At 38.2% G+C, this 9,640-nt stretch overlaps 1 long non-coding RNA gene across 1 annotated transcript; it reads right to left on the reverse strand.

Annotated features, from left to right (window-relative positions):
- Positions 1-11: 11 nt before the first annotated feature.
- LOC139114219 (uncharacterized) lies at positions 12-4,431 on the reverse strand. Its single transcript, XR_011547828.1, has 4 exons — positions 4,003-4,431; positions 3,097-3,254; positions 2,800-2,871; positions 12-2,309 (listed from the first exon to the last, which is right to left on the reverse strand). It is a non-coding gene; the product is annotated as an uncharacterized lncRNA (long non-coding RNA).
- Between the last annotated feature and the right edge of the window lie 5,209 nt (positions 4,432-9,640).

The following is a 9,640-nucleotide window of genomic DNA, read 5'->3' on the forward strand; positions in this document are numbered from 1 at the left end:
AAACAACAATCAACAAAGGTTGTCATGATTGTGTGATACAATGAAAATGTTTTTATTCCCGCTAAAAGGTATGTTCTTTTACTACCAAACTACATTTCTACAATGATGACTACAATAAAGAACTGACTGTAAAAGCTGCCCAGTTACATTGAACCCTGGAAATGTATAATGACACAATTACAAACAAGAAATCTGAAAAAAAAATCTAAAAAAAATCTGGTCTTCTGAAAAGAAATTAGGCCAATGCACATGCAAGATAAAATAAGTTAAACTGCATTTGATGACCTGTTTAAATATTTCAGAATTTCACACCGTTCAACTGACTGATGTGCCTTTCTTGTTTTGTTATTTATTGAGCAATATGATGATCATAATGTCTGCTGCATGAGACCTGGGTACATAAAACTGTCTTACAAATTACCCTAGCTCATGATTAAACAAACATTATGCTCCAGTCCTGATGATTTCAAAACTTGAAAGCACTACTTAAACACTTTGGTATCAAAATCTAACATTCTGTATTTCAGTAATTCTGGCACCCTGGTTTCAAACTGTGACTCTTAAATAAAACTAAGTAGTCATTGAAAGGGACAGAATCACCATCTCTTGATAGTTGTTTTGTTCTGTGTTTTTTTGTGATTTGATTTGATTTGATTTTGTTTGGATTTATCGATTTATGTCTGTGAAAAAAGGTTATTTTACATCGCATTGAATCTGTACGGAATGATACATTGATCAGGATCTTGTAATAGGCAGGAATAACTTAGAACTAACTAATAAAGAAAGCAATGAGACATGGTTTCTGGCTCTTAAAAACAAAATATAAACTTAAGTCCTTTTAAATTAAAAATTCTGACGTTAGGGTACAATATTTTTTCCATTTCCATTTTGTTACTCGACATAGCAAAACTCAAAAACAAAAATCTTTCCCATAAATAACACACTCGATGATATCCTTACTATGAGTGAAAGAAAAGTCTTATTTTTCACCTGGAATATATTTGCAGTCAAATAGTGAATTACTTATCTCCTTACAGAGTACTAATTTGCCAAACGTCTATTTAGCAAATACACAAATAATGTGCACATTGTTGAAATGCATTTTCCTGTATGCCGTGAATGACACAGACTAGTATATGATACCGACCCATTTACACCCTAATCAAACAAGAACAGGCAAATTACATGCCTGATTTTCAGCTGAACGTTTTATAAAAAGATACTGTCAAAAATGGAAATAAATTGCACCGTATCATATTTCCGTTAAAGCATGCAACTTTCTTATATATATATAATCATTACATTTCAAGTGAAGATGTTCAAGCAGTATTTCCCCACAGACTACAAGTTTTAGTTTTCAAACCATTTCAAGCAGAAAATAATTGTCCATGTTTGGACCTTTTGCAATACATTTGAGAAGATTATCACAAAATGTTGAAAAAAAACCTGCATCCGTGCAGGTAGAACTTCGAGCATCATGCTAATACCAGTAAAAATGCAAGAATAGAATAACATAGGGAACCCTGTGCTAACTATTTTTTTACTACTGAACTGTTCATAGGTGGGTACATAAAAGCAAATGGGATTTATGAAGACATTTTGATCATCACCTTAAACTGTACTATGGCAGTGGACGAATATACCTACATAGCTTACAAAATGAGCTGTGGCCTTCATAGGTTTAAATACCTATAGCAAGACATTATCCCAAATACAATTATTGGCTCTGATGATCATTTAGCGATTTAGAAAACAATGGTTGACTTCTAGGTGCATTCTTCGGATCCAGAATAATGTTTGTATGGTATCCATGGTTTCCTTCATAGCTCTACTTACTACTAACTAATATATTCTGGCAGCTCACCAAAGCAGAATAGGAAGAAACTGTTCTAATATTCCTGCTATGATTGAGCCAACGAAGACAATATGCTGCAGTATCAGTTTTGTAAATACTCGTCTCAACAATCTGTACAGTCAACGGATAGCACTAGGGTGAGTCATTCTGCTTATGCTAAGGCAGTGAAGTAAAACATTGGGAGACCCAAATCCCATTGTAACAGTATCTCAACAAAGAAGAAATAGTGGATCAAGTAAGGACAAGGTGACAGATATCAACAAATGATGAAGAGTACAATTGAATCCAAAGCCGTAAATCTCACACCGAAATAGGCCAAAATCGGTCAACAATTTCATCGCCAACTTCTTCTTTGAGCCAGTCTTCCTGAGTCTGTTCTGTATTATCTTCGTGCGACTGACTGGTCGATCCAGAAATTCTCCATGGTTCTTTCCCCAGATTGTGACGTGCTTTCCTGTACAATGACAGCGACGATAAAGAATAAAACAGACCAGGAAGACATTTTCAGCACAAAAACGCTAAGTTCTCTGACCAGTTGATTTTTTTGATCAATATAAGGCCTTCTTGCTTGGTAAAATGTACACTGAATAGAAAGGTCATGAGATGTCAGAAAAGTGGGAGATGTATTAACAGCAGTCAGCCCCTCATCCATAAAAAACAAACACTTGATATGTCACCCCAAACCTGAATTTGCGATAGCTTTTAAGAAGCAGAACAAATCAACCATGTGTAGTAAGGGAACCGACCCATATCGAAGCCGTTATAGCTAGCAAATCCTTATCAAATACCATTTCATGGGCTACGACTTGACAATGTGGAAACATTTGATACAAAACGCAGTAATCTCTGAGATGATTCTTGTTCCTCTAGCGCTTTTCTCGCATCTCGAGGAGAATCTCATTTTACCATGATTTCATGAATGATGACTGTCGTATCTATCTTACCTGTATTATAGGTGGCATGGAAAAAACCTCATCTGCTTGCGCATTTAGTAAATGTGAGTTTCCAACATGATACTGTGAATAGACGTAAGGTAGAGATAAATCGACTTCGATCTTGGTAAGGTTTATTTAAACGTGTTGTCTTTTACATTATAAAATGAAGAAAGTATGTTCAAATGGATAAAGAAATAGATGTATACATATCAATTTAGACACATTTTGTGTAGTTCACACGCGGTTCAAGAATGTCAAGGAGTTTAACACCATCTTTGAGACAGTGGTGACAAAAGGAAATCTTACCTTGTATTTAACTCTATGAGATCGTTCTAATAACACAGCATGTCCACATTTATCATGTGCATCCAAATGTCGTGTGATATCGGCTTGATTAATATGGCTTTTTACACTCCGATAGCCAAAACATGACAGTAGTTTGTCCATTTTTTCTGAGTCGGAATCTGCTGAATATGAAGGAGTCATGAAAATTCAAAATAGGTCTGTAAAACCTCATTCTCTATATTTTTGAATGTTTGTACCCTATCCCAGCTAAATTATATTTTAACCAATAAACATGAATAGCATTTGCCACAAAATAATTTTAAAGACAATTTTAAGTTACACACTGCCGAACTTCCTCGTATTTCGTTGATATGAAAATAACCTCTTCAGTGCAGTTCCCTCTGTACATTGAACACGATGAAGGAATTGAACTTTTTTCAAACCAGTAGAGAACCCCTCCAAAAATCGACTTAAAGTCGGTAGACATTTTTAAGCGTGTCAGTCTAAGTTCATAATTCTTTTGACAAATGGCTGATTTTTGAACGAAGACTATTTCATGCAGGCTGTCTGCATCGGGTGATCATTTTGTACTTGTAATGCTGATGATTTTCCGAAATTCAGGATAATATCCTAATCTACTGATATCCCTTCTTCGATTTTTTTTGCAATGAAAATTATGTCAATAGACTGAAATGGATTGTGGAAGCCTAAAGATTAATTTATAGAATTATTCAACTGATATATCGTTTGACTTACATGACGAAGCGTGGCTCGAACGACAAAAACAATATGGCGGTCAACTCACCAAACAACCTAACTCTGTGACGTAGCCTTCACATGACAAAATGCAAGCGAAATCCATTAAAAGGTAATCAATAGAATGTATTTCAAAAAATTATTCAAAAAAAACCAAAACATAATATTTACCTTCTTGCTTCACATTAAAGGTTATTTGACACCCCCGCAAACCGCTAGAAGGAGTGCTGGAGCATTCTTGATTTTCCTTTTTCCTTGATATACAATTCAGTTCATACCGTTGAGGGCGATGCAACCTATCGACACCGTAAGGGGTCAATTGGCCAGTCTTTTACGGTCTTTGTAAAGCCACGGTCCTTCTATATGGGACCATGGTAAAGCCAATATCAGGTAACATGTATTTCGTAGAAGTCGATAAATGATCATTTGCTAGGTTTTTTCCGACAACCGAAGCTTAATCGGAAAGTACACCGTATATATCATGGCGCAACATTATTCTCTGAAGTGTACATACTAGTATACAGCACGTCACAAATTCACATATACTGCAGTAACTTTACAACGAACATACACTGCCGAAGCAGGTCATTGTATTAGTTAAAATTTATGACATGCGTGCGACGCTGTCAACAACTCATTGGAGTCCCCGGTGAAACGGCATGAGTTCACAATGAGTTCACAGAGTTCACAAAGTTTGGGTTTAAATAGCGCCATTCAAACACAAGCAGTTATTGTTATTCCACCAAATTTGAATTGTGGTTAGATAGATATATCAGGAGCTTACTAAACGTTTCGCAAGACGCAAAGTGGTGTTGTCGTGTTGTAAAACCTTTTATACCGTGTCGTCTACGAAGTATGTGACTAAAGTGGCTCCTTTAATATACAATATGACAAAGAATTTATATTGTCAATTGTACTCGGCCCCATTTTGTAGGAGGGTGCGGTGAGGCTACTCCATCTACAAAAAAGAAAGGCTTGGTCTATTGAAAGCATGGCAATTGATGTACATCAAATCCCCGCCCGTCTCGCGATACTTCACATCTTTCATCGGTCTAGTTTCATAAAACAACTACACATATTGTGGAAAACACCTGAGGTCTAAATTACCACACACTAGGCTATGGACCTTTAACAATACTCGTGAAAAGGAGGTCTTACTGATCATTATTTTATACATCTCGCATCATATTAGTTGAGAACTTCAGTAAGTGAATGCCTTATGTTTTAGAAAGCTCCACATGTCAGTTTATTTATTGTATACCATGTAATGTTATCAGACCGAATTGGTTTTCTTGTGACATTGATTTTGATTCTACTTTGCTGGTTTTAGATTCATCAAATTCAACATCAAATGAAGCAAAATAGTTCCATGCTGAGTAATATTTCTAACTAATAAACAAAAACATTCCAGAATTATTAATGCTCAGAGATGCAACGTGCTATGTGTTATAATGATGTAAACCATAGGGTTCTAACCTAATTATCACTTTGCAGTCTGTTTCACGCGTCCCCAAAAGTTGAAGCATCAGTGGCTTGTTGTCGACTTTTGCACTTTGTTTTCCGGAGCGCAATATTTTCTGTCACATGAGTCATTTAATCAAAAATACCGCTGTTGCGTCGTAACGCTAATATGTGATAAAATACACATAGCTCACTAAGCTATCCTCTAATCATACACCTGGACAATTCTCACAAAGTTCGACTAGTATAGCAAGTAGTTACAACAATGGCCAAAGCTGCGGCTTAGGGCCCAGTCACACCTTGACGATTTAGCCAGCGTATGCTGACGTATCAAAATTTCTCTAAAACGCTGGCTTGCTGAACGATGTATTTTTCAATTTTTGGCGTATACTTGTACATAGCGTATTAATAGCGTACTCATAGGTTAAAATACGTTTTGGGTACGCTAAACAATTATCTCAACGCATTTCCACTTATGGGTAACTTACAAGTAACGTGTGTGAACGTGTGCCAACGAGCGCAAAATCTACCTATAACTTATGGCCCGCGTGTGCGGGACGTATGAGCCATACGCTGCATATGTCGAAAAGTTTCGTGCATACTCTAAAGTTTTCGACAACCTCGCCGTACTACGACGTATACCAGCGTTCTTCAGCGTGCTCTTAACTTATACAAAACCTACCCATGACGTATTCGACGTACGCCCAGCGTATTCGCCAAATTTTCCATACGTTGGTATACGGTGGTTAAATCTTTCTCAGTGTTACAGGGCCATTACGCGTTTCACGAGGTTTCGAATTAGTCTGGAATGTCACACTGTTGGCTATGAGTAGTACCTAACAGAAGTATTCTCTTTACTTAAACGTTTATGTGGTGTATCATCATTATTATGCTACGTCAGTACACTTTTACAGTCACAACACAACAGGGAGTCTGAAATTTAGATTTTGTTATATATAGTCACTAGTTCCTGAGGGAAATATCAATGGGGAAATGAATTTTAGCTAAAAGTTAAAAGTGTTGAAGTTACAGTAATTCATTCAAGTATTCAATAAGAACGGGCACATTCCAAGCAATATATACATAGTTGTCGCATTCCAACTGCTTATTTAAACCTTGAAAAACTTTATGGAATATTTCTATATGCATAATTTTTTCATATCAAATGAAAAAAACTTACCCGACAAGACAACAAGAAGTTCATTTCAAGCGTTGAAGACATCATCATGGAACTTTGAGTTGATGATATAATTCTAGCATTTAAGATGAAATGTCTGGAAGGCAGAGCGTAATTCCATAAGTTTACCACCTTACAGAGAATAAGGTCTAGAGTCCGGACTGTGACTCATAGAAATTGTTTTATATGAGAATACAAATGGTTGAATTGGTGTCACATGACTTTATTTAACCCGATAACCCGAATCAAAGACACCTTACCACCAGTGAACAAAATGGCCTGCAGTGTATTTAGGTCGTCACCAAGGACGTGAGATTACAGATGACCTCATGTTCTACACTGCTTCTCGTTTCGCACGACGGTAAAATCTGATCGAAATCTGCGCCGCTCGTGAGTTCAGGTCGCGTCATTAATATTTTCACAATAACCCGTATATATATATATATATATATATTTAAGCAATAAAGCACACCCAGCAACGGTATACCACGAGATTTTGACTAGTTCGTGACATATTTGCTCAAGTTCGAAGCGAGCACATGTATCGTAGGTAGTCAGGCGCTGCGCCAGGAACTCTTGCAAAATATATGCGTCATTCAAAAATTTGTGCGTCGAATGAACCTGTCGTCCGACGCGCACAGTACAAATACTGGATTTTGTGATGATTTCAGATTTTCGGTGTAATATGAGGTTGGGCCGCATCACACGAGTCGAAGACGAGTGTGATGCGGCCCACAACCGCACGAGCAGCAATACGACCCTACCAAGAGGTGATATCGAGGGATAACCTCTTTATCATATACCTATGCCCACGTTATTGAATGAATAAATCTCGTATATTAAAATATGATACGTTTCACTGTGGTTTTTCTTGATGGACTACATTTGTTTGCGTCATCTCGCTAAGGCGGATTGATATACTAGCGTCTGACGTAATCTATCAGCTGGCTTATTGACAATTATTTTACGGTTGAGCAGAGAAATGCTTGAACTCTGTCACCAAACATGTAGGATATCTACCGAAGTTTCCTTCACAGAGAAAATGAAGCATCTTAGATGGTTTATTCACTACACAGACACTGCATCGATGTAAGTTCGAAAATTCTTTAATAACTACGAAACTAATTAATTACTACATCAGGGAGCGACATTGTTGACAATGATATATCCTCCACATACGCATGCAATCTGAAAACTTTTGTTAAAATTTCAATTAAAATCGGATGGATCATTTTAACAAAATCACGAATAAAATATTTTTAAATTGATATTTGATCTGGAAGAGTCATTAAACTGGCGAGAAAAAAAACAAACACGGCAATTTCAAATTCAACTTCAATGAAACACAACAGTCACATGTTTGAGTCTAACGTGTGAAATCTGGAGAATACGAGCGCGAACGAAATTGGAAAAAATCTGGTTTCGGAAGATCACCAGTCCTGGGAGTTGTCAGAACTCGAAGAATCATATATCACGGCCCTACGACGTTTGCGTGGTGGAGACTTGAACGTGGACGTGGCTGTTTCTTCCTTGTTACTGTTGGATAGTGTGTTGGACATCTCATTTTGTTGCTCGAGCGACGCTACAGCGTAGTTGTTTATGCTCTGAACGTTATGATGTCCAGACAACTGCTGCACTTGAGTTGGGGGAATCCCGGCGTGGAGCAAATTTGTTATGGCCGTTTTCTGCATGCTGTGATTAGTTTTCTTTCCGGAGATTCCCGCTTTATTACACATCGTTTCACAACATTAGCCAACTTGTTTTGACCCATTGGATTTTTCTTGTACCAAATATGAGTCGTGGGGGTGTAATTGATACTGAGATAAAACGGACTGTCCGGAGTGTTCATTTCTGGAGGACGACGGCTAGCGAATTGACGATAAGTCTCGACCGGGCAGCTGTTCATGGCGTTGGGTGTCGCAAATATCTTGGGGTTAAACGGTCGTGTTCACAGGTTATCGTAACGTTGCTTGGATAGTCGTTCGAGGCGGGCGGCCGCAGATCGCCGTTTACTTGGGAAAAAGAGAAGAGAGCTTCAGGGGTTGATCGGCCGATAAATTCCTTGTCAACGAGAATTTTTTCTTCTTCCTCAGTCAGTCTGTCGGTTGCGTTTGGTTTGTTTCCCATTCCGTGCTTTTTCAGTTCTTTTTTTTGGCTGCGAGGCAATTTCGCGACTTCTCGAACAACTTATCGCGTATGATGGAAAACCCGTAGCCGCTGTCTTGTAAAAACCGATCGATACCTCTTTGATAAATGGTAAGTGTATCAGGCTCATAGTCGCTGCCGTCCTTCTGGCGAGTCCCTAAAAAAGACTCTGCCAGATAGTCGTCAAGCTCAGCAGGAGGGATGTCACATATTCGGCGGTTTCGTTTGGCCTTATAGCATTCAACCATAGCTGACACTGTTTGGTAGCCGTGTTGGTGTTTCGCACAGTATTTTTCTTTTTTGAAGACTGACGAACTCCTCCCGGTCACTCTCAGTAAACTCTACATACCGTTAATGTTGTTGTTCGGGTTGGGGTGGTAAATTGTCAAAAACTTCTTCCGCAGCTAACAAATCTGACAGACTGAAAAGCTCCTGCAGGTTTTCGCTGACAGACATGGTGGAATGGCAAGGTTGTTGTTATAGTGACCGTCTTATACCGGTGTCTCATGAAAATCACAAAATATTTCAGATGATGAAAATTATGTAAAATGAAGTTCATTTTACTTCCAAATCGGTACGGTACATGCAAGTGTTGTGTTTGGTATTATTTTCCAGAACGCATTTACCATGAATACATGATATTTTTGAAAGTTGTGCTTTTGAATTTGCCGGTCCTCCGACATGTCCGATAGCACTTTTGCTTGTCGTCTGCGCGTCTGTGCTTATGCACGGACGGAACAGCTGGTCTGTCATCGATCTGTCAGTGCCCGTACGGTGTGATGCTCTGCTCTTTAATTTGTTCAAATTGGTAGCACTACTAGCAGGTTAATCCGATATCGACACATGTGTTTTATTTAGTTACCCCGCATTTCCCTATGCTTCAAAACCCTGCCACTTTTGGAGATCGGACATGATATCGTAGTCAAAGTCAAAATCATAGACGGGCACCATGGTTTGTTTTGATTAGGGCGCCACCATGTAAGTAGTCCGGTATGCAAATCAACAGGCCGTATCAGGCTTTGTTAT

This window comes from Ptychodera flava, chromosome 16, assembly GCF_041260155.1.
Source record: "Ptychodera flava strain L36383 chromosome 16, AS_Pfla_20210202, whole genome shotgun sequence".
NCBI lineage: Eukaryota > Metazoa > Hemichordata > Enteropneusta > Ptychoderidae > Ptychodera > Ptychodera flava.